Here is a 26,846-nt window from a genome sequence, read left to right as displayed (position 1 = left end):
CTGAGGCAAGGTAGGCTTTATTTTCTATCTCTAGGGCTAGCTAGTCCTTAGACTGTGACGAGGCGCATAGGGAGCGTCAGGAGCGCTTCACGGCTATTTCTAGTGTGTGCGATAGGATTAGGGCTTGCGGTCAGCAGAGCTCCCACATCCCAGAACTTGTCCTGTATGAGTTTAACTATCAGGTCGGGTGCTCCTAACCACCAGGTCATAACAGCCCTCCTCCGCGCCGTCCCCTTTCTGGCCTAAAAGTTAGGGATGTATTGACCAATTTTTTTGTTTCTCCTCAGGGTTCTACTCCCTGGCAAGATTATGCTGTTTCTCAGTTGTGATTTCATTATTTTAAAGATATGTTTGGGAAATATACTATTTTCATCCACTGAAACAGTACTGTGTGTGTTTTGTTTCCTTACTGACCATATGTTTATGTTTTCTGAATATGTGTGTGATGCAAAAATGATTAATCCACAAACATCAATTGGCTTTGGTGATAACTTTTTACTAACATAGCAACCCTTTTTTTTAATCTTTAAACCATATTTTAGGCATATGGTTTGTATAACCCTTTTTTTGGGTGGCTTTCTAACAAGGATCCACAACAAAGTGGAAATGGTGGGCAAACACAAAATTAACATGGTAGCCAGCTACCAAAATAAAAAAAAAAGCAGCAATAACACAAAACAATTACAGATCCCTGTAAGTTGGTGGGGGAGATGTTGACAGCTCTGGGTCCTGGTCAGGGGGCCTTTGTTGGGCCGATGGGAGTTCATCCTATGAGGATGCAGTGGCTTGTGGGCTAGAATACTGGCCTTGTCCATATTGGCCAGTTGTGTGGTGACCATAAGCCAATTGTCTCTGTGCATCATGCTGACGTACAGATTGCCTTGCATCATACCCCAACCCAAAATGGCCATGTTGTCCAAACCCAGGTTGGGACCAGCCAACATCACTGGGTCTGGAAAAGTGGCCATATTGGGATTGGGGGTTGTAGCCTGCCATTTGGTAGTCTGATGGCCTTTGTAGATTTTGGGGTGGGAGGGGTTGAGGTGGAGGCATACGTGGAGTAGGTGCTGCAAATCCTGATTGATTGTGCTCCTGTTGAGGGAATTGAAGGCGCAAGAGGTTGGTTTGGCCAAGCTGCCTTCGCTCCAGATATTAAAAAACCTCATAGGGGTTATTTGGAGGGGTGCGTAAAACAATCAGGATTTGCATACACCCTCTCACACGTAGCCTCACCTCACGGGGAAGGGGTCTAAGGTAACGGGCAAGGCTGCGGGCAAAGGCCTCCTCTCCATCATCCGTGGCTGCCCTGGCCAAATAATTGAGGACCCCAGCATCAACATCACTTCTTCTGGCTTCCAGCTCTCTCCTTCGGCGGGATCTCCGTAAAGGCCCAGCTGCCTGTGGGGATGACACCAGTGGGCCTGTAGGGCTGCTGCTCTGGCCATGTTCCTCAAGCCTTTCCGCATCATGTGCTGCTGAGGGTGGTGGTGCAGCATCTTCCTCACTTGCTGCTGCCTGTAGTGATGATGATGCTGATGGGTCCTCAAGGATGGATGCTGATGAAGCCAAAGATGGTCCTGCAACCTCTTCCTCCACACTTACAGGATCTATGATAGGGTCAGATTCTGATCCGGTTTCCCTCTCTGTGATGTTAGACTGTGTTCTGTTAATAAAAGGTAATTATTTTATGGACATTGTTTAATTACACATCTGTGTGCAATATTACCACAAATAAAACACAACCTCAGATCAGCACAACATCTCCTTCTCTACTCCCCTATTATCTCATATTCACACAAGAATATACAAGATTTGTCTTGTGGATCCCCACAAATGTACCAAACACTATCACAACACATCATAATGTGGCATACCATTTCAATCTAGACCAAAACCATGAAGACCCACCTCTTCAAACAATCAGATAACATGCAGTAACAACCCATCCAACAAAACACTGCCTGAACATCTCTAAACTCGCATACTACATTCTCACCCATCCCTTGTTGAAGCTTGGGATGCTTTGCGGCCAGGGTCCTCTCTCCTCCAGGACCCTTTTGGAATTTATGCTTGTTTACATTATTGTTTGCACTATATTGACACATCCTTACATTACAAATGTGTTGAGTGGTTTTTACTTACTGCCTAAGATCCACACTGACATCCAAAAAGGAAAGACGGTCATAATATATGTATTTGCGCTTCTTCAGTGGGGCTGCTGACCCACTTCTAGCCAGCTGCTGTCTTTCCCGCCGGTATTGGTCCCGGATGCTGCGCCATCATGTCATAACGTCATCCACTGCAATTACATGGTCAGAAATATTGTTCAATATCATTCTGAACATAGCTTATTCCAGTTGTCAGTCATATTTTGTATTTTTTTGTACAAATTTGGTATAGCACCATAATTTCCATGGTGATGCAGATGATAAAGGGGTTACATGCAGAGGTCTATATATCGCCCACAGTTAATAACTTGACAGTAACAGACTGGTAGAGAGGGGAGAGAACCCTGTTCTTGCAAACATACATTAGGTTTCTGGGAAACAGAAACCTGTGAAACCCATAAAGGCAACAGGTTTCTGCTAATAACCAAGAAAAATTATCTTTCACAATTGGTGCAGAATCCAACCAGAGGAGCAGCACTTTTAGACCTAATACTATCTAATAGACCTGACAGAATAACAAATCTGCAGGTGGTTGGGCATCTAGGAAATAGCGACCACAATATTGTGCAGTTTCACCTGTCTTTCACTAGGGGGACTTGTCAGGGAGTCACAAAAACACTGAACTTTAGGAGGGCAAAGTTTGACCAGCTTAGGGTACGTTCACATTTGCGGTTTGCGCCGCAGCGTCGCCGCCGCAACAAAACGCATGCGTCGTGCGGCCCTATCTTTAACATTGGCGCCGCATGGGGCCGCATGTGCATGCGTTGTTGCGTTTTACGCCGCATGCGGCGTTAGGGCGCACCTGTCTGGGCGCGGCAAACGCAACATGTTGGATTTTTTGTGCGGCGCCGACCTTTTCAAAAACGCATGCGTCGTGCGGCCCTATCTTTTAACATTGGCGCCGCATGGGCCGCATGTGCATGCGTTTTGCTGCGTTTTTGTTTGCGTTGTGCGTTGCGGCGACGACGCTGCGGCGCACAACGCAAATGTGAACTTAGACTTAGAGATGCCCTTAATCTGGTAGACTGGGACAATATCCTCAGAAATAAGAATACAGATAATAAATGGGAAATGTTTAAGAACATCCTAAATAGGCAGTGTAAGCGGTTTATACCTTGTGGGAATAAAAGGACTAGAAATAGGAAAAACCCAATGTGGCTAAACAAAGAAGTAAGACAGGCAATTAACAGTGAAAAGAAAGCATTTGCACTACTAAAGCAGGATGGCACCATTGAAGCTCTAAAAAACTATAGGGAGAAAAATACTTTATCTAAAAAACTAATTAAAGCTGCCAAAAAGGAAACAGAGAAGCACATTGCTAAGGAGAGTAAAACTAATCCCAAACTGTTCTTCAACTATATCAATAGTAAAAGAATAAAAACTGAAAATGTAGGCCCCTTAAAAAATAGTGAGGAAAGAATGGTTGTAGATGACGAGGAAAAAGCTAACATATTAAACATCTTCTTCTCCACGGTATTCACGGTGGAAAATGAAATGCTAGGTGAAATCCCAAGAAACAATGAAAACCCTATATTAAGGGTCACCAATCTAACCCAAGAAGAGGTGCGAAACCGGCTAAATAAGATTAAAATAGATAAATCTCCGGGTCCGGATGGCATACACCCACGAGTACTAAGAGAACTAAGTAATGTAATAGATAAACCATTATTTCTTATTTTTAGGGACTCTATAGCGACGGGGTCTGTTCCGCAGGACTGGCGCATAGCAAATGTGGTGCCAATATTCAAAAAGGGCTCTAAAAGTGAACCTGGAAATTATAGGCCAGTAAGTCTAACCTCTATTGTTGGTAAAATATTTGAAGGGTTTCTGAAGGATGTTATTCTGGATTATCTCAATGAGAATAACTGTTTAACTCCATATCAGCATGGGTTTATGAGAAATCGCTCCTGTCAAACCAATCTAATCAGTTTTTATGAAGAGGTAAGCTATAGGCTGGACCACGGTGAGTCATTGGACGTGGTATATCTCGATTTTTCCAAAGCGTTTGATGCCGTGCCGCACAAGAGGTTGGTACACAAAATGAGAATGCTTGGTCTGGGGGAAAATGTGTGTAAATGGGTTAGTAACTGGCTTAGTGATAGAAAGCAGAGGGTGGTTATAAATGGTATAGTCTCTAACTGGGTCGCTGTGACCAGTGGGGTACCGCAGGGGTCAGTATTGGGACCTGTTCTCTTCAACATATTCATTAATGATCTGGTAGAAGGTTTACACAGTAAAATATCGATATTTGCAGATGATACAAAACTATGTAAAGCAGTTAATACAAGAGAAGATAGTATTCTGCTACAGATGGATCTGGATAAGTTGGAAACTTGGGCTGAAAGGTGGCAGATGAGGTTTAACAATGATAAATGTAAGGTTATACACATGGGAAGAAGGAATCAATATCACCAATACACACTGAACGGGAAACCACTGGGTAAATCTGACAGGGAGAAGGACTTGGGGATCCTAGTTAATGATAAACTTACCTGGAGCAGCCAGTGCCAGGCAGCAGCTGCCAAGGCAAACAGGATCATGGGGTGCATTAAAAGAGGTCTGGATACACATGATGAGAGCATTATACTGCCTCTGTACAAATCCCTAGTTAGACCGCACATGGAGTACTGTGTCCAGTTTTGGGCACCGGTGCTCAGGAAGGATATAATGGAACTAGAGAGAGTACAAAGGAGGGCAACAAAATTAATAAAGGGGATGGGAGAACTACAATACCCAGATAGATGAAGACACAAAAGAGAATGGTAAAACCAAAAACACTCAGTTTGAAAAAATGTTTGCAGTAATCCGCAAGTGCTAGTAAAAGATGTAAATAACAGGGTATTTGGTTGATACGTTTTTTGCAAAAAATGTATACTAAGCTGCTCTACCAATCTTCACGGTATACCCATATCAGAGCAGTCCTAACTAATGTATGCAATCCCTATCTGATGTATTTAAAAACCTGATCATCTGTATATTACCTGTGTGAACAGGGTTCAGAGAGGAAAAATCCATGTGTGCATACAGGACAGAACAGCTTTTGTGCAGCTAGCCCAAGAGGAGTGGTGGAACTCCCCAGTCTTGTAGACACACTAAAGCTGTTCTGTTATTAGTTAGGACTGCTCTGATATGGGTATACCGTGAAGATTGGTAGAGCAGCTTAGTATACATTTTTTGCAAAAAACGTATCAACCAAATACCCTGTTATTTACATCTTTTACTAGCACTTGCGGATTACTGCAAACATTTTTTCAAACTGAGTGTTTTTGGTTTTACCATTCTCTTTTGTGTCTTCAGGTTTCTTGGTGGTGTGTGAACATGTTCTTACAGACTTGTTCACTGTGCAAGTAGCCCATGTGTTCCTGTTTCCAATACCCAGATAGATTAGCAAAATTAGGATTATTTAGTCTAGAAAAAAGACGACTGAGGGGCGATCTAATAACCATGTATAAGTATATAAGGGGACAATACAAATATCTCGCTGAGGATCTGTTTATACCAAGGAAGGTGACGGGCACAAGGGGGCATTCTTTGCGTCTGGAGGAGAGAAGGTTTTTCCACCAACATAGAAGAGGATTCTTTACTGTTAGGGCAGTGAGAATCTGGAATTGCTTGCCTGAGGAGGTGGTGATGGCGAACTCAGTCGAGGGGTTCAAGAGAGGCCTGGATGTCTTCCTGGAGCAGAACAATATTGTATCATACAATTATTAGGTTCTGTAGAAGGACGTAGATCTGGGGATTTATTATGATGGAATATAGGCTGAACTGGATGGACAAATGTCTTTTTTCGGCCTTACTATGTTACTATGTAACATAGGATAGGAAAATGCCTTGTGCAATAATGAGACTAAAGTGCGAAATTATGTAAAAATAAGACAAGGGACAACACCCCTCTGGACGGGGTATGAGGCCAAGAAAATATTTAGCAGGGCAAGATCCAGATGAACTATGTCCAGAAACACTTTGGCATGTTACTCTGCTTTAGAAATTGCCAAAAATGGCCATAAATGACATATAAAGATAAAAATGATTGCTCAAGTAATCATGTAGGGAAAGCATCTTGTAAAGTTCAATCTTGTGAATACATGAGTGTACTTACATAGACTTGTCTGCTCCGCACGTGGCCGTTGGGCATAATCGGGGAATAGTAGCCCACAGATGGCCCTCCAAGCTGCCTCTTTCCTGGCCCGGTTGGAGTAGTTGGGATCCCGCTGGTCCCATATTTCTGGCCTTTCTTGGACCAGGATGAGGAGCATATCCACGTTAATGATGGATGCCATGCTGCTTGGAACTCTGTGGAGGCGAGCACCAGACTTCCGGGATGTCTGTGTGTCTTTTTGAGCTAATTAGCATGTCTGAGATTCATGATTGTGGGCTTGGCTCAATTCCTTGCACCTGGTGATGTCTGGAGATGTCTGGCGTATTTCACGCAAGTCACACTGTTGGTCCATGTGTAATCCGTATATTTCTCACCACCATAGACTTTCATTGGCGATTTTTTTTTGCGCAATATGGTGACAAACGCAGCATGCTGCGATTTTCTACGGCCGTAGAAGCCCGTATAATACGGATCCGTAAAATACGGCAGGTAGAAGCTTGGCCATAGAGATGCATTGTACCGTGTGCAATCTGTATTTTCTGCACCTCTCTTACGTCCGTAAAACTCGCTAGTGTGAGGCCGGCCTTACAAATACTGAGGTAAAATACTGATCAAATACTGAACATGTGAACGTGGCTTTACTGGTGATCAGTACAGGTCCCAGCGATGGGACGCTCACCGATCATCAAGTCATCACCTATCAGCTCCAATGGAGAGCTGATCTATATTTTTGAGCCAGACAACCCCTTTTATATGGCTTTTCTCCCGATAACTGTCATGAAGTGGTTCTGTCATATCAAGATTTCACATTATTATAATTTTGCTCCAAATTCATCACACATCTTGCAACATTTTGATAAACTTGGCATAAGTGGCTTCGAAAGGTATATGTAATCAGAGAATTTCTTAACCCTTACCATCCCTTCACTGTGGGAGTAAGGGGCTGTCACATTCCTTATGTGATCATACAGAGCATACATCGCTTTACCTGTGTAATTATTTGTGCCTATGTGGTAGACTGAAAATTAAAAGCACCAAGTCATCTCTTGCTCATATCTATTAGTAAAAATCAATAACTAATTTATTGCACTGAATGGAGACAGTGCTTCAGGGTGCAGTACCCAATACTTTCCTCTAGAGGGAGCCTGGCAGTTCCTTGGAAAGTGACACGCACCAGGCTCCTGCTTCCCCACTAGTACCGGGCAGCAGCAGCCAGCGCTGGCAACAAGGAGCTGATCCCGGTAGCCTCACCCTGCTCCGAGGAGCCCACATGACCACAGGGACCTGGATCTGATCTGTGCCATTGCCTGACAGTGTGCAGGGGAGCCCAGCTGCAGGGAGGCGTCCCATCTGACAGCTGACACCAGGGGAGAGGAGCTTGTTGATCAGAGCACAGCTGCCCTGCAAATGGACTGATCTCCACCAGTGCAACCAGCACGTCAGTCCTGCTCCCTGCATGGTATGTTGGCTGAGGGGCATGCTGGGGTCAGGGCAGGCTGGCATAGGGGCACTGGTGATGGTATGTGGAGCCTGTGTATGGGGGGCTGTGCTGGGTCTTGCTGCAGTACCCTCTGATATTAATCCTGGCACTGGATCTCATCCTGCAAAACTTCTCTTCCTGGCACCAGGAGATCTGGTAAGTGCATGCAGGCATCAGTGCCCAAAGTCTCCCAGCACTCAGCAAACTTTTCTCCATGTTCTGTGCCTTGTCACCAAGTATCTCTGCTACATTCAATATTTAGCCAACAAACAACTTTTATTCACTTATAGTATCAGCTATCATGTGCATAGCACTAACATATTCCGCAGCGCAGTACACAGAGTGTATTCACTCACATACAATGTCCATAACTTTATACCAGAGCCAATGTCATTGGCGTTCGGGTATCCAATCAGTACGATATACGAATGTGGGAGGAAACCGGAGAATCCCCGGGGAAATCTGGGAAAACATGGGAACAGAAATCGTGATGGTTTATATGCCGCAAATTCTAGTGATATCTTACTCTCGAAATGGTTTATGGTTTGACAAATTTACTGTATACAGCCTTTACATATCTCAGATGTGTATAATATAAATATATATATATATATATCTATATGTATGTGTATATATAAAAACTTCTTAAATATATTTTAATATATGTGTGTGTGTGTAAAATATATATATACTAGCTGAAGAGCCCGGCGTTGCCTGGGCATAGTAAATATCTGTGGTTAGTTATAGCACGTCACTTCTCTTATTTTCCCATCACGCCTCTCATTTTCCCAATCACATCTTTAATTTTCCCCCTCACATCTCTCATTTTCTCCCTCACTCCTCTCATTTTCTCCCTCACTCCTCTCATTCCCGCCTAACACTTGTCATTTCGACCTCACATCTGTCATTTTCCGATCACTCCACTATTTTCCCTCACTCCTCTCATTTTGCACTCACACCTTTTCATTTTCACCTCACACCTCTCATTTTCACCTCAGTATATACATGTTTGTCATCTCCCTTATATATAGTATACACCTGTATGTCATCTCCTGTATATAGTATATACCTGTATGTCATCTCCCCTGTATATAGTATATTCCTGCTGTGTGTCATCTCCCCTGTATATAGTATATACCTGTATGTCATCTCCTCCTATATATAGTATATACCTGTAGTCATCTCCTCCTATATATAGTATATACCTGTATGTCATCTCCTTCTATATATAGTATATACCTGTATGTCATCTCCTCCTGTATATAGTATATACCTGTGTGTCATCTCCCCTGTATATAGTATATATCTGTGTGTCATCTCCTCCTGTATATAGTATATACCTGTATGTCATCTTCTATATATAGCATATACCTGTATGTCATCTCCTCCTGTATATAGTATATACCTGTAGGTAATCTGCTCCTGTATATAGTATATACCTGTGTGTCATCTCCTCCTGTATATAGTATATACCTGTATGTCATCTCCTCCTGTATATAGTATGTACCTGTATGTCATCTCCTCCTTTATATAGTATGTACCTGTGTGTCATCTCTCCTGTATATAGTATATATCTGTGTGTCATCTCCCCTGTATATAGTATATACCTGTGTGATCTCTTGTATTAGACCTCGTTAACACGTTATTTGCTCAGTATTTTTACCTCAGTATTTGTAAGATAAATTGGCAGCCTGATAAATCCCCAGCCAACAGGAAGCCCTCCCCCTGGCAGTATATATTAGCTCACACATACACATAATAGACAGGTTATGTGACTGACAGCTGCCGTATTTCCTATATGGTACATTTGTTGCTCTTGTAGTTTGTCTGCTTATTAATCAGAATTTTATTTTTGAAGGCTAATACCAGACTTGTGTGTGTTTTAGGGCGAGTTTCGTTTGTCAAGTTGTGTGTGTTGAGTTGTGTGTGGCGACATGCATGTAGCGACTTTTGTGAGATGAGTTTTGTGTGGCAACATGCGTGTAGCAACTTTTTGTGTGTCGAGTTGCATGTGACAGGTTAGTGTAGCAAGTTGTGTGCAGCAAGTTTTGCGCATGGCGAGTTTTGCGCGTGGTGAGTTTTATGTCTGGTGCCTTTTGAGTATGTGCAAGTTTTGTGTGAGGCAACTTTTGCATGTGTTGCAAATTTTGTGCATGTGGCAATTTTTCCGCATGTGCAAGTTTTGCGTGTGGCGGGTTTTCCATGAGGTGAGTTTTGCACTTGTGGCGAGTTTTGCGTGAGCCTATTTTTTGCATGTGGCGAGTTTTGCACGTGGTGAGTTTTGAGCGGCGACTTTTGTGTTTCGACTTTTATGTGGAGAGGTTGGTGTATGTGTGGTGAAATGTGTGCTGAGGGTGGTATATGTGTTCAAGCTCGTGGTAGTGTGTGGCGCATTTTGTGTGTGTGTTCATATCCCCATGTGTGGTGAGTATCCCATGTCGGGGCCCCACCTTAGCAACTGTACGGTATATACTCTTTGGCGCCATCGCTCTCACTCTTTAAGTTCCCCTTGTTCACATCTGGCAGCTGTCAATTTGCCTCCAACACTTTTCCTTTCACTTTTCCCCATTATGTAGATAGGGGAAAAATAGTTTGGTGAATTGGAAAGCGCGGAGTTAAAATTTCACCTCACAACATAGCCTATGATGCTCTCAGGGTCCAGACGTGTGACTGTGCAAAATTTTGTGGCTGTAGCTGCGACGCCTCCAACACTTTTCCTTTCACTTTTCCCCATTATGTAGATAGGGGAAAAATAGTTTGGTGAATTGGAACGCGCGGGGTTAAAATTTCGCCTCACAATATAGCCTATGACGCTCTCGGGGTCCAGACGTGTGACTGTGCAAAATTTTGTGGCTGTAGCTGCGACGCCTCCAACACTTTTCCTTTCACTTTTCCCCATTATGTAGATAGGGGAAAAATAGTTTGGTGAATTGGAACGCGCGGGGTTAAAATTTCGCCTCACAATATAGCCTATGACGCTCTCGGGGTCCAGACGTGTGACTGTGCAAAATTTTGTGGCTGTAGCTGCGACGGTGCAGATGCCAATCCCGGACATACACATACACACACACACACACACATACACACATTCAGCTTTATATAGTAGATATATATATATATATATATATATATATATATATATATATATATATATATATATATATATATATTAATTTTTATTCATTTATTTATTGACCTAGTGTTTTATACTGGTTTGGGCTATGTTCACAAAAAAGAGAAAGGAAAAGAGATGCAGAATTTTCTGCACAGAATCCGTATCTCATGGCAGAATCTGCAGCCGCGGATTTGCCGTGGATTTTGTGCGTTTTTTATGCAGATTTTGTGCGGATTTTGCCACCTCGGATTTTTAACATGGAGGGGTGCAGAAACGCTGCAGATCCGCTCAAAAAGAAGTGACATGCACTTCTTTGAAATCCGCAGCAATTCCGCACTGATTTTTTCCGCACCATCTACACAGCTTTTTTTTTTTTCCCATTGAATAACATTGTACTGTACTATACATCACAGTGCGGATCTGCAGCGTTTCTGCGCAGAAAAATCAGCTGCGGATCCGCAGCAAATCCGCATTGTGTGCACACAGCCTAACAGTAAAGAAGAAACCTCAAAAAAGGAGGTTTTGCTGAGTGTTCGCCGCATTTTTTGTGACATTTTTTCAGCATTTTTGCTTGATTTTTTTTTTTTAACTGCGTTTTTGTCTCTTGTGCATATTGATAATGTTTAGTTCATAAAAATAATCTGATTCAACTTCATCAGGTTTTGGCACCAAAAGGAGCAGTAAAAACCGATACCTGCTTTTTTTGCATCACTCATCGCTTTCAATGGGTGAAAAACTCTGCAAAAATTCTGAAAGAAGTGACATGCTGCATTTTATAAAAACACACCGTATCGACAAAACGGGCAGAAAAAAAACTAGGTTTGTGCACGAGATTTCAGTACTCTGCTGGTACTGTGTAATGCAGCTGAAAAATTGCATTAATAACGCAGGAAAAACGCAATGTGTGAACATAGCCTAAATCAGACAAGGAGGAAGTAAAAGTAAATGTGATTTTTTTTTTTTTTTTTTTTACCTTCTTTACCTGTAAAAACAAGAGAAAAATAATACTGAATGTTCCATGTATACTGCGTCATTTGTCAGATGTGTTCAGGATGTATCCAGGCAGAATTGTGAATGTGTATATGACTGTGTGCATTGGTTGCAGCACCATGATATATAATTTGCGCTCACAAGCTGAGGCCATATACTGTGCAATGTCACCAATGCAATGACCAAAGTATTAGTAGTAGTTTTGGTAGTAGCATTAATGTAGGATCAACCCTCGTCCTCGCCCCCAAGGGCCTATTCAGACTTCTGTTTGTTCTATCTGTGTTTTTCATGGTCCATCGTACCTACGATGGTCAATGGGGCTGCTGCCATGTCCAATTTTTTGTGTCCTCAGAAACTGAGACGTGTATAGTTTGAGCCAAGGCTCGGATCAAAATCAACAATGTAAGATTATGTGTACATGAAAAAAAAATTTGCATACCATCACAAAGTAGAAGGTGTAGAAACTTTATTTTTTCTCCGTGTGTGAGAAAAACTGAAGACACTCCGACTACACTGTGATCAAAGTAATCTGTCCGTTTTTCTTGTACATGGAAAATACTGACATCTGAATGAGTCCTCGGCCATCTATGTGGGCATGCCGATCATAGAAATATGAATAAAATGATACTTGGATATCTGCAATCTAATGTCTTATTTCAGAGAAATCCACATTGTTCTTTATATGTAAATTAGCTGTTAAGATCTATGGGCCGGACATAGTTCTCAGTGTGAATCTGCCTCCAGAGCTTATTGTAAATGAAATGAGGCATTGCCAGTGAGAGACATGTAGATCAGGAGAGCAGACTGTCAGTCATTACTTGTCTCACACTGGTAACACCTTTCATTTACAATAAGCTCTGAAGGCAGATTCACAGGGAGATTTATGTCCCTCCCAAAGATCTTAACAGCTCATTTACATATTACAAGAAGCACTGATTTCTCTCTAATAAAACATCAGATCTCCGACAATAATTTATCATTTTATTCAGCTTTCTATTACCTATATGCCTGTATAGACCGCTTAGGGGGTTTGATCCTACTGATAGAATCTGTTTAAATACTGTCCATTCATCCAAAAGGCCAACCATGTAATACTAGATGGTGGCCCGATTCTAACGCATCGGGTATTCTAGAATATGCATGTCCACGTAGTATATTGCCCAGCCACGTAGTATATTGCCCAGCCACGTAGTATATTGCCCAGCCACGTAGTATATTGCCCAGCCACGTAGTATATTGCCCAGCGCGCGTAGTATATTGCCCAGCCACGTAGTATATTGCCCAGCCACGTAGTATATTGCCCAGCCACGTAGTATATTGCCCAGCCACGTAGTATATTGCCCAGCCACGTAGTATATTGCCCAGCGCGCGTAGTATATTGCACAGCAATGGAGTATACAGCACAGAGCCATGTAGTATACAGGCTTAAAATAAACATATACTCACCATCCGTTGAAGTCCTGGCCCTGTGTGCGGTGCACGCGGCAGCTTCCGGTCTCAGGGTTGGTATGGGAGCAGGACCTGTGATGACATCGCGGTCACATGACCGTGACGTCATGGCAGGTCCTTGTCGCATACCATCCTTGCCACTGGAACCTGCCGCTTGCATGGAGCGGTTACCGGAGCGTCGCGAGGAGTGGGAAAGGCGCCGGAATGTGAGTATATAATGATTTTTTTATTATTTTTAACATTAGATCTTTTTACTATTGAGGCTGCATAGGCAGCATCAATAGTAAAAAAGTTGGTCACACAGGGTTAATAGCAGCGTTAATGGAGGGCGTTACACCGCGGCATAATGCAGTCCATTAGAGCTGCCATTAACCCTGTGTGAGCGCTGACTGGAGGGGAGTACGGAGCGGGCACTGACTGCGGGGAGGAAGGAACGGCCATGTTGCCGCCGGACTGCGACCGTCACTGATTGGTCATGGGCGTTTTGCCACGACCAATCAGCGACTTGGATTCCATGACCGACAGAGGCCGTGACCAATGAATATCCGGGACAGACAGAAAGACGGACAGAAGGACAGACAGAAAGACGGAAGTGACCCTTAGACAATTATATATATAGATATGGAGATGCTGGCTGAAGTCTATGACATTGTATAATAGGGTTCTCATTGTAAAGAAAGCAGAGTGAAAACCAACATGACAATTATTTCAGAGCATTTGTTGGGATGGTAAATTTGCCTGGTCATCTTGTGGCTTCCACAGAGCTGTACAATTAGACAGAATAGCCATTCTGGAGATTGGAAAAGTTGGATAAGACGTTTTGTAGTAGTTGCACGGCTGGCATGAGGGGCAGACAAACCAGACATTTGCCTTGGACCCTCACTGCCCCATAGGCTCCCAGCCAGTGGCATGCTGCTAATAGCGGCACATCACACGGCCGCTATGGGGTCTGTGAGTCAGGGGGGCTCGGTGACAACAATGGCGTCACCCCCCCCCCCTCCCACATCACGCATTGAACTGTATCAGCATCACACATGCCGATACAGTTGAAAGCAATGATGAAGGAGAGCGCGTCTGACGCTCTCTATTCCATCATTCCCCCTCTGCTTCTGACGCAGCGGGCGTGATGACGTCACTTCATCGCGTGCCACACTGTGTCGGGCAGTGGAGCTGCTAAGTAGACGTGCTGCAGAGATCGGAGCAGCGGGGGAGTGGTGAGAATTGTATTTATTTATTTATTTAAATCAGTGAGTACGTGATGGACATAATACTAGAGGGATATTGGGTGTGCATTGTACTGTCTGGTGGCTGCATTGTACTCTATGGTGGCTGCATTGTACTTTACAGGCTGCATTATACTCTATGGTGCTGCATTATACTGTATGGAGGACTATAGTGGTGCATTATACTATATGGAGGAGTATGGAGAGTGCATTATACTATATGCGGGAGTATGGGGGCTGCATGATATTATATTTTGAACTATGGGGAGTGCATTATACTGTATGGAGTACTATGGGGAGTGCATTATACTGAATGGAGGACTATGGGGAGTGCATTATACTGTATGGACGACTATGTGGTGTGCATTATGCTATATGGAGGACTATGGGGATTGCATTATACTGTATGGAGGACTATGGAGAGTGTATTATACTGTATAGAGGAATATGGGGAGTGTATTATACTGTATGGAGGACTATGGGGAGTGCATTATACTGTATGGAGGACTATGGGGAGTGTATTATACTGTATGGAGGAATATGGGGAGTGCATTATACTGTATGGAGGATTATGGGGTGTGCATTATACTGTATGGAGGAATATGGGGTGTGCATTATACTGTATGGAGGAATATGGGGAGTGCATTATACTGTATGGAGGATTATGGGGTGTGCATTATACTGTATGGAGGACTATGGTGTGTGCATATTGCTATATGGAGGACTATGGGGATTGCATTTTTTTATATGGAGGACTATGGGGAGTGTATTACACTATATGGAGGACTATGGGGCACATTATACTAAACAAGCAAAATGCTGCCTATTCATCAGGTAATTGGATTGTTTATGCCAGAACAAAAATCATTGTTCTCAGCAGCACATCTCCCATTGAAAACTGCGGATGTGCTGCTGACAACATGACACTGTATGGGGACACATTGATCTATTAGCGATTGTTCTGTGCCCATTATTCTTCCTCGGTGTAAAGAAGCCGAGAAACAAGTGTTGAACTACTTCAATTTTGTTGATCACACCCGTTTAACGATCTGACCTCTGCTGCACATGTAAATACATCTGAAATATTTCTGTGTGATGGTGCAATATGTCAGCATTTGGGGTCCCGCTTTAAACTTTTGCCCAGGGCCCCACTTTGTCTAAAACCTTCCCTGAGTAGCTGGAACCAGTAACTGACATAACGTATAAATGGCTGGATGGAAATTTGGGCAACTTTATGAATAAAGCTATGTGCACACGTTGCAGATTTCCTACAGATCTGCAGCTTTTTTTTCCGCTCAGAAAAGCTGCAGATCCGCAAGTGATTTAGGCTATGTTCACTCTTTGCGGATTTTGCTGTGGATCCGCAGCGGATTTGACCGCTGCGGATCTGCAGCAGTTTCCCATGAGTTGTAAACCTATGGGAAACAAAAAACGCTGTGCACATGCTGCGGAAAAAAACGCGCGGAAATGCAGGGGCTTACATTCCGCAGCATGTCACTTCTTTTCTGTGGATTTTCACCTGCTCCAATAGGAAGCTGCAGATGAAAATCCGCAGAAGAAACCGCAGTAAAAACCGCGATAAATCCGCAGTAAAAACCGCGATGGGTTTTCACTGCGGATTTTGGAATTCTGCTGCGGAAAAATCCACAGTGGAATTCGCAAAGTGTGAACATAGCCTTACAGTACAATGTAAATCAATGGCAAAAAAAATGCTGTGCTAATGGTGCAGAAAAATCTGCACAGAAAACGCAGCAGCTTCAAAAAAGGACCATGTCAATCAATTTTTTTTGCAGATCTGCTGCGTTTCTGCACCTCTTTCATAATAGAAATCTGCAGGGGTAAAAAAAGGAAGAAATCTGCACAAAAATCTGCAACGTGTGCACATACCAAAAAAGGGTGCAGATTCTGACCTGAGTTTTCTGCCAAGAAATTCAGAATCTGCACAGAAAATTCCACAGTCAAATCTGTAACGTGTGCACATAGCCAAAGGATGACGAGGGCCCCCCTAGTAGGGCCACATGTAGGAGGAGGTTGTCATCAGCTCGCCCTTGTTTCTACGTGTATCTGTAGTTTGGCTTTCAGTCTAGATGTTTAGTACAGATGTTTCACAATGTGTTGGATTGCAGTCTTAGTAGCTCCCCTATCTACAGATCAGATGTGACAGCCAGACGTCTCCATATAACGATATAGTGAGTTCTGCCATCAGCTGGGTCCGCTATCACATGTAGCGGTGGAGCAGTGATTGACACAGGGTCAGGTTTAATACCTTGTGTGTGCTGAAAGGTGCCCTCTGTTCTTGGCCGATACCCTATGTTGTCCTGGCGTCTCATAACTTGTATCTATCTTCATGGTGGGAGCAAAGGTCAAGTGAGATATTATATATGCAGACGTAGCAAAGCAACTGTTAAGCGACAGATATAGATTTATGAGGAATAGCGCAGAAAAGACATTTTATAATAATTGTGATTTCTGACGAGTTGTGCTAATTCGTAAATCCAGAGTGATAAATGCAGCATTGCCGTCTGTATGTGCACTGTGCAATCTCACACTACGGCCGGGATCATACATACGCGAGATACGGCCGAGTCTCGCTGGTTAAAACCAAGCTCTGGCACCGGCACTCCGAAGCGGAGCGTGCGGCCCCATGTATTGCTGTGCGACCGCACGCTCCGCTCCGGAGTGCCGGTGCCAGAGCTGGGTTTAAACCTGCGAGACTCGGCCGTATCTCGATGTGTGTGATCCCGGCCTACTGCAGAGTCTGGTTGGGCGCCGTTCACATGGCCAGCAGTTTTCCATTTTCATTATGGGATTGAAAAAATGAATATAAAACATCCCAGTACAGAACACGTTCACGACAATAGGCACGGAAGTTCTGTTTGTCTCCTTTACAGCTGCCATATGTATTTTTAGCTGGATCATAAAAGGTAGTCTTCGTAATTTTTTTTTTTTTGTCAGCACCCCCGCGCCCAATAATTACCCCGCTCCCTAAAAAAAACATCAGAGATCCCAATAAGTAAGGGGTTCCACATCTACCTCCAGAGCAGGTGGAATTGTGCATCATAACCAGCTAATAGACTGCAATGGGCCCTTATAGTGTTCTTGCACAGGGCCCCTCTCTGTCTGTCCTCCCCCGCTCCTGGGTATCCCATACATATCACATTTAATAATTGACAGATTGCTCTAAATTACATATTCATTTAACTGTCCCTTGTGATAGGTGCGGTAATTGTGATTTATAGAATGGTAGTTTGTGAAAATAAACATACTATATGCATCTATGACTGAGGCACTTATGGGGGACGCACATCTACAGGGGGACATCTGTAGCTGTACTAGAATTGTCCCGGTGTATAAAAAATCATTAAACATACATAAAATCTATGCAGTCATCTTAATAATGGAGCCAGCATTCGGATCGTCACAATAACCGTAGCATGTAAACTATTCGATCCAGTTTTTTCTGTACAGACGGTCATACTAACACGTATTGCAGCAGGTAGAGAGAAATAATGCTCCTAGTAAAGCCACTTGGAATTCTCAACATTTCCAATACCTCTTTTTTGGCTCCCATACAGTATGATGCCCCCAAAATGCCTGTCATCTCACACAGCATGATATCCCCCACACAGAATGTACCCCCATGGCACACCACAGTGTGTTGACCTGAGAGAAGTACTTTATGATGCACCAACATCACATGATGCCCCCACAGTACTGAAATACAGTATGATGTTTCCACATTGGCCCAAACACAGCATGATGTCCCCCACATTGGCCCAAACACAGCATGATGTCCCCACATTGGCCCAAACACAGTATGATGTCCCCACATTGGCCCAAACACAGCATGATGTCCCCACATTGGCCCAAACACAGCATGATGTCCCCACATTGGCCCAAACACAGTATGATGTCCCCACATTGGCCCAAACACAGTATGATGTCCCCACATTGGCCCAAACACAGTATGATGTCCCCACATTGGCCCAAACACAGCATGATGTTCCCACATTGGCCCAAACACAGCATGATGTCCCCACATTGGCCCAAACACAGCATGATGTCCCCCACATTGGCCCAAACACAGCATGATGTCCCCACATTGGCCCAAACACAGCATGATGTCCCCACATTGGCCCAAACACAGCATGATGTCCCCACATTGGCCCAAACACAGCATGATGTCCCCACATTGGCCCAAACACAGTATGATGTCCCCACATTGGCCCAAACACAGTATGATGTCCCCACATTGGCCCAAACACAGTATGATGTCCCCACATTGGCCCAAACACAGCATGATGTTCCCACATTGGCCCAAACACAGCATGATGTCCCCACATTGACCTGTTGAAGCGCAATGTATGCGTGAAACGATCATCATCTGTATTTGCTCCACTGTTTTATCTGCCTGCTGTTGGTATGATGATGCCACAATAAAGGATTTTGTTGCACGGGACGGTATGTGCCAATCCGCTTTCATTTCTATGGACAAACAGAATAGGTAGGATTTTTAGATATTTTTTTAACCCCTTTCTGTCATTGGACGTACTATTCCGTCCATGTGGGGTGGGCCTAAATTCCCAAGGACGGAATAGTACGTCCATGGCGATCGGCCGCGCTCACGGGGGGAGCGCGGCCGATCGCGGCTGGGAGTCAGCTGCCTATCGCATGATCGCGGTGTGCAGGCTGCGGGCTTCCCTGAGACCCCCGCAGCAACGCGATGTGATGTTGCTGCGAGGGTCTCCTTACCAAGTGCCTGCTCGGAGCAGGCGCTTGGTAAGCCTGCAGCACTGTAAGTCAGATCGCTGATCTGACAGAGTGCTGTGCAAACTGTCAGATCAGCGATCTGTGATGTCCCCCTCTGGGACAAAGTAAAAAAGTTTTTAAAAAATTTCCACATGTGTAAAAAAAAAAAAAAAAAAAAAATATATATATTATTCCCATAAATAACATTTCTTTATCTAAATAAAAAAACAAACAATAAAAGTACACATATTTAGTATCGCCGTGTCCGTAACGACCCAACATATAAAACTGTCCCACTAGTTAACCCCTTCAGTAAACACCGTAAGAAAAAAAAAAAACGCGGCAAAAAACAACGCTTTATTATCATACCGCCGAACAAAAAGTGGAATAACACGCGATCAAAAAGACAGATATAAATAGCCATGGTACCGCTAAAAGCACCATCTTGTCCCGCAAAAAAGGAGCCGCCATACAGCATCATCAGCAAAAAAATAAAAAAGTTATAGTCCTCAGAATAAAGCAATACAAAAATAATTATTTTTTCTATATAATAGTTTTTATCGTATAAAAGTGCCTAAACATAAAAAAAAGATATAAATGAGGTATCGCTGTAATCGTACTGACCCGAAGAATAAAACTGCTTTATCAATTTTACCAAACGCGGAACGGTATAAACGCCTCCCCCAAAAGAAATTCATGAATAGCTGGTTTTTGGTCATTCTGCCTCACAAAAATCGGAATAAAAAGCAATCAAAAAATGTCACTTGCCCGAATATGTTACCAATAAAAACTTCAACTCGTCCTGCAAAAAACAAGACCTCACATGACTCTGTGGACTCAAATATGGAAAAATTATAGCTCTCAAAATGTAGTAACGCAAAAAATATTTTTTGCAATAAAAAGCGTCTTTCAGTGTGTGACGGCTGCCAATCATAAAAATCCGCTAAAAAACCCTTCATCACCCCCTTAGGGAAAAATTTAAAAAATGTATTTATTTCCATTTTCCCATTAGGGTTAGGGTTGGGGCTAGGGTTAGGGTTAGGGCTAGGGTTAGGGTTGGGGCTACGGTTAAGGCTACAGTTAGGGTTGGGGCTAAAGTTAGGGTTTGGATTACATTTACGGTTGGGAATAGGGTTAGGGGTGTGTCTGGGTTACCGTTGGGGTTAGGGGTGTGTTTGGATTAGGGTTTCAGTTATAATTGGGGGGTTTCCACTGTTTAGGCACATCAGGGGCTCTCCAAACGTCATGGCGTCCGATCTCAATTCCAGCCAATTCTGCGTTGAAAAAGTAAAAAGTGCTCCTTCCCTTCCGAGCTCTCCCGTGTGCCCAAACAGGAGTTTACCCCAACATATGGGGTAGCAGCGTACTCAGAACAAATTGGACAACAACTTTTGGTGTCCAATTTCTCCTGTTACCCTTGGGAAAATACAAAACTGGGGGCTAAAAAATAATTTTTGTGTTATTTTTACGGCTCTGCGTTATAAACTGTAGTGAAACACTTGGGGGCTCAAAGTTCTCACAACACATCTAGATAAGTTCCTTGGGGGGTCTAGTTTCCAATATGGGGTCACCTGTGGGGGGTTTCTACTGTTTAGGTACATTAGAGGCTCTGCAAACGCAATGTGACGCCTGCAGACCATTCCATCTAAGTCTGCATTCCAAATGGCGCTCCTTCCCTTCCGAGCCCTCCCATGCGCCCAAACGGTGGTTCCCCCCCCCCCATATGGGGTATCAGCGCACTCAGGACAAATTGGACAACAACTTTTTGGGTCCAATTTCTCCTATTACCCTCCGAAAAATACAAAACTGGGGGCTAAAAATAATTTTTGTGGGAAAAAAATTTTGTTTTATTTTTACGGCTCTGCATTATAAACTTCTGTGAAGCCCTTGGTGGGTCAAAGTGCTCACCACACATCCAGATAAGTTCCTTAGGGGGTCTACTTTCCAAAATGGTGTTACTTGTGGGGGGTTTCAATGTTTAGGCACATCAGTGGCTCTCCAAACGCAACATGGCGTCCCATCTCAATTCCAGTCAATTTTGCTTTGAAAAGTCAAATGGCGCTCCTTCGCTTCCGAGCTCTGTCATGCGCCCAAACAGTAGTTTACCTCCACATATGAGGTATCGGCGTACTCAGGACAAATTGTACAACAACGTTTGGAGTCCAATTTCTCCTGTTACCCTTGGTAAAATAAAACAAATTGGAGCTGAAGTAAATTTTTGGTGAAAAAAAAATTAAATGTTCATTTTTATTTAAACATTCCAAAAATTCCTGTGAAACACCTGAAGGGTTAATAATCTTCTTGAATGTGGTTTTGAGCACCTTGAGGGGTGCAGTTTTTAGAATGGTGTCACACTTGGGTATTTCTATCATATAGACCCCTCAAAATGACTTCAAATGAGATGTGGTCCCTAAAATAAAATGGTGTTGGAAAAATGAGAAATTGCTGGTCAACTTTTAACCCTTATAACTCCCTAACAAAAAAAAATTTTGGTTCCAAAATTGTGCTGATGGAAAGTACACATGTGGGAAATGTTACTTTAGTATTTTGTGTGACATTTCTGTGATTTAATTGCATAAAAATTCAAAGTTGGAAAATTGCGAAATTTTCTAAATTTTCGCCAAATTTCCGCTTTTTTCACAAATAAACGCAGGTAATATCAAAGAAATTTTACCACTATCATGAAGTACAATATGTCACAAGAAAACAATGTCAGAATTACTGGGATCCGTTGAAGCGTTCCAGAGTTATAACCTCATAAAGGGACAGTGGTCAGAATTGTAAAAATTGGCCCAGTCATTAACGTGCAAACCACGGGGGTAAAGGCGTTAAGCTGGATCTACCAAACTTTAATTTTGTCTTTATTTGCAGCACATAAGAAAAAAGCTGAAAAATTAAACATAGACCACAAATCCTATGTTTGTCAAACCCACAAGGGGTGTTTAATCATGGGCTGTGATTAAGAACCCCCAGAGTTTGAAACGCATAGACATTTAACTGTGACTGTCTCGTTCACAAAGTGTGCATGTCTATGTCATAGCCTTCTTTTGTAGTCTATGATTAAGCACTCATAATGGTTTTTGAAAATAGGCTATGTGTTTCTTTTTTAACTTTCGATTTTTGCTATGTTCTTTTAATGATGAAGTAAAAGTATGATTTTTATTTTTTATATATTTTTAGAGCTGGATCTACAACACACACATTCTGAATTTTATCTGGTCTATGTGGGTCACTGCAAGTTGGGAACAATGTTAAGTGCCATAGGTCACACTTCCAAAACTGACTCTTTCACAAATATTTCCTAAAAACAAATCTAAGTTAGGGACCGATGAAAGAGAGAATAAATTCTATTTACAGTGAGAAGTAACCAAATCTTTACCTACTACGCATATTTACCACCCTCCACAGAACGCCAAAATTTGACAACATCCACTAGGTGACAGAGAAGTGGGAAAGGAAGGGTGCATTTACTTTATCAAAGTGCTTCATTGAAACAGTTTCAAGGAGAGGAGGAGGATGGGCTGCAGGGAAATATATCTGCTAGGTTAAGACTGTGTTCACATGTCCAGTGTCATCCCTTTGTAATGGATTCTGTATCCTTGAGTAAAAGTGAGTGGTGAGTGACCTTCCAAAAAGTTCTCTTTACTAATAAGGGCCCCCCCTTGTTTGTTATTTTTTCCAAATAAGTGAGGTCTAGGAAAGCTGTTACTTACAAAGCAAAAAAATAAAGAATGTGCACTTTGCAAATCCCTGTTACCATCCATTTCTCAGAAAAGTATGTGAATGTCTTGGATTCAGAAGACAATCTGTGAGGAGGTCTCTGATTTTGCTTTAAATCTAAAACCAATCATTTAAAGCAGAGGTTAAAGATTCCATTAAAACCCTGATGCAGAAAAGTGCAAAGAAGGAGAAAAGGAAGCCTAGGCAATTATGGATTCAGACGAATTTAGAGTAGTGGACCATTCAGGGTCCTCCTCCTCTTCATCATTTGAGGATGATGTCCGTGGTAGACCGTGCTTTCTTGTGGGAGACACGAACAGATTAATTACGGTATAACAATAAGGACCACCATGGGGCTCAATTGAGGATATTTTGTTCGGAGGCCTGGAACATATAAGAAAGCAGGCATTCCCGGTAATCTTGTAGATTAAAAACTCATTAGGGAACAGTGCAAGAGACCTGGTAGCAAGGCCTCATTGGCATTATCTCTGAAGTGAAAATATCCGCTTGAGGAGGCTACCTCATTCTGGGATAATAGGGTGAAGTTTGATGTAGCTGTGGCTATATCTTAAAAAAACTACTCTGCCCTTTGAAAATCTGGGTATTCTTAGGGATCAGTTGGATAGGAAGGCAGATAGCTACCTGAAAGGCACCTGGGAGACATGAGCAGGCGCTCTGAGAACTGCCATAGCAGGGACTTGTGCTGAAACATCTATGATAATCTGGCTAACGCAAATGGAGGAGCAACTTAGAGACAATGTCCCTAGGGAAAGGATGCTGTCTAATCTACACTTATTACAGGGGGCAGCAGCCTTGGCAGACTCAATGATGTTGGCAGCAAGATCTGCAGGGCTCTCTAACTCAGCTGGAAGGGCATTGTAATTAAAATACTAGCCAGGCGATGATCAGTCAAAATGCAGACTATGCTTCATTCCCTGCAGAGAATTCCTCCTTGGCTAAACTTTAGACGATACCCAGAAGAAAGCATTGGGGACAAAAAAGTTTGGGTTCCACAGTTTGCAGGTGACCGCTTTCAGGAGTAGATCCTTTTGGAGGAAAAAATACATGAAAAGAAAGTCTGCCAAAAGTAAGGACAATTGGAGAAGTGAAGGAGTCCCAGATTCATGTTTGGAGGTCCCTCCTCTGTGGAAAAAAAGAACTCCCAGTGACGCCATCATCCAGGTGGGAGGAAGGTTCTGCTCCTTTCTTCCAGTCTGGAACAGAATTTCATCCAGCAGCTGGATATTAAATATAATTAATGATGGCTTGGAGCTGGAGTTTCACTTAACCCCTCGGGGGTCCCTTATAATAACACTTGTCAGGAGGTCACGCAAAGAACAATTGGAAAAGGAAGTTCAGACTCTGGTCCAGAAGAAAGTCCTTGTAGAGATCCCCAAAGAAGAAGAAGGCAGGAGATTCTACTCCACTCCCCTCTCTTGATTTAAAAAAAAAAAAAAACAGATGAAACCTTCAGTACAATAATCAATTTAAAAATACTAAATTGCTTTTTGGCTCATTGTCCCTTCAAGATGAAGTCAATAAGGACTGCCATAAGACTCCTATTCCCAGATTGCTACATGGTGGTATTGGATCTGAAGAATGCATACTACCATGTGTTGATTCACACAGTCCATCTTAAATGTCTAAGAATGACTCTACTTATGAGAGGGATGCTAAAACATTGTCAATTCAGAGCCCTACCTTTCGGCCTCTCTATGGCACCAAGGGTGTTTACAAAAATAGTGGCAGATATGATGGCTCATATTTGGGCCTAAATATAGAGAAACCTGGCACTCCACTTAAGTGTATGCAGCTCAATTTATTGTGTAGTACCAATAAACGTTTCGGTCTAAATAGACCTTCTTCAGTAACGTGCTGTTACAGTTGTGGTGAGGTAAAGGTGGTTAAGGTAAACCTGATTGATTCTCATGAATTATGCTCAATAGTCCATATAACAGGATGGAGAGTGATGAGACAGCTTGACTCACTAGGGGTCCTGAGTGTGACGCGGCATCCACCCACCGCTAGTCAGATGCGTGCATTGTGACAATGCACGTGTCTGACTAGCGGTGGACAGGCCACACCAGGACCAGGGGACTTCGGATACAGGGCCACCCACTTCGGGACCAGGGATATAGGTTCAGGACACTGGCGACACCGGGACCTGGGGGCCCCACAACTCACTAGCAGCACATCTTACTCAAGAATGACTTTAAACGTTGCTTGGCGACTCCCTAAGGGAGAGGGAGTCTTTTGTACAAGATGCCTCCCAGCTATTGGCTGGGAAATATCTTGCAGGTGTATTACTTACACTAAATGCCTCTCAGCTACCCTCTGAGAGCATTTAGTATATGTACGCGCTGCCCCTTTAAGAACAGGGGAGCATGAGCAATAGGTGCGCCAGGAGCTGAAGTGCGCACACAAACTGAAAGCAGGGGGAAGAGGACACCATGCAGGGGCGCTGGTAGCAGCTCCACAGGTGGAGAAAAAGCAATCATTGTATCCTTTCAGGGGGCTAGGAAGGTGATTAAAGTCTCAAAGGGCACCTTAGCAAGGTGGATTAGGGAGACCATCAGTATAGGTAATTCGGCCGGTAGTGTGACAATACCAGAAGGCTTTAAACCTCCTTTGACTTGAGTAATTGCGATTTCTTAGAAAAAGCAGAGAAGGCCATCGACCGGATCTGTAAGGCAGCAATCTTCTTTAGACACTATAGGCTGAACTTCTCCTCCATAACTATACTTTTGGTAGGAGAGTTCTACAAGCAGTGGTCCCTCTCTAAGATGGATTGTTATTCTACATAAATCTCTCGGGTGGTGCTGTCATGGGTGATGGGAAAATCTAAGTTACTTTCCAGTAATGGGATTTTCCAGAGCCCATGACAGCACCCTTATATGTGGTGATAATTTGGTGTAGGTATGTACTAATGATTGTTAGGAGGTCCTCTCATTCTCTGTAATCCAACTGATGCTTAGGACAGGTGCTGCCCTTTTATTTCAGTGTGTTTCCTGTCCTGGATGGGTCGATCTTCTCCCAGGTTGTGCTCTAGGTTTTTTTTTTTTTTGTATGCAGCATAAAATGAGCCGCAGAGAATGTTTCAAATCTGTGTCAGTTTGAAAACAAGGCCATTTCTCTTGTGGGTATGCTGAGTTTTATGTGTGTATTTTGCCCACAGAATTGATTTAAATGCCAAAAATCTTCAGGTAAAAAAACGCATATGCATATGCAGAGACACATCAAAAACGCATTTAATCTGCATATAACTGGATTAATAAATTTTTGTCAAAGCCAAATACCCAAAAGTAGAAAATAACAAAGTATCTTTATGTAAAACATTTCATACCAAAAAGAGACATAAACCAGTGTCAAAAATGTGATAAAAGCACATATAAAAAAAACCACTAAAAAATGCAATGAAAAAAACGCAAGTAAGATAATTTACTTAATACGTGCAGAAATTCTGCGGCATCAAAAACTCACCAAATAGACATTGTGGGAACTAATGGTTCTGCGCTCAACACAATTATACAGGCCCATCCTCAGAGCGGCAGGTTGCACAGCTGCAGCATTTCCATGGTCCCATTTTTAATGACTGCTTATCCCTCTAGGGACATTTCCTTCTACAGCTGTTTCCATAACATATATTCAGGTCTATAGCATTAGGGACCGGCTCTCTTACTTCACCTCTGACAGTTGGAGCTCGTGTTATTCCCATCAATCAAGGGATGAAATAGGAATAATAACCCTTAGGCCACGTTCACACTTTCAGTATTTGGTCGGTATTTTACATCAATATTTGTAATAAAATCAGGAATGGAACAATCAGAGGACAAGTATAATAGAAACACGTCAC

The 26,846-nt window shown here is 42.9% G+C and overlaps 1 protein-coding gene across 2 annotated transcripts in view; it reads left to right on the top strand.

The window, feature by feature from the left end:
- Positions 1-7,450: 7,450 nt before the first annotated feature.
- Positions 7,451-26,846, top strand: part of GHR (growth hormone receptor) — a 439,024-nt gene continuing 419,628 nt past the window's right edge. The window contains exon 1 of one of the 2 annotated variants that reach the window (XM_069748841.1): positions 7,451-7,726. The gene's annotated coding sequence lies outside the window, so the exon portion shown is untranslated. Of the gene's footprint in view, positions 7,904-26,846 lie in introns of both variants that reach the window. The other variant, XM_069748847.1, reaches the window with a different exon arrangement.

The sequence above is a fragment of the Ranitomeya imitator genome, chromosome 1 (genome assembly GCF_032444005.1).
Source record: "Ranitomeya imitator isolate aRanImi1 chromosome 1, aRanImi1.pri, whole genome shotgun sequence".
In the NCBI taxonomy this organism is placed as follows: Eukaryota; Metazoa; Chordata; class Amphibia; order Anura; family Dendrobatidae; genus Ranitomeya; species Ranitomeya imitator.
This window is presented reverse-complemented; position numbering and strand designations above follow the sequence as displayed.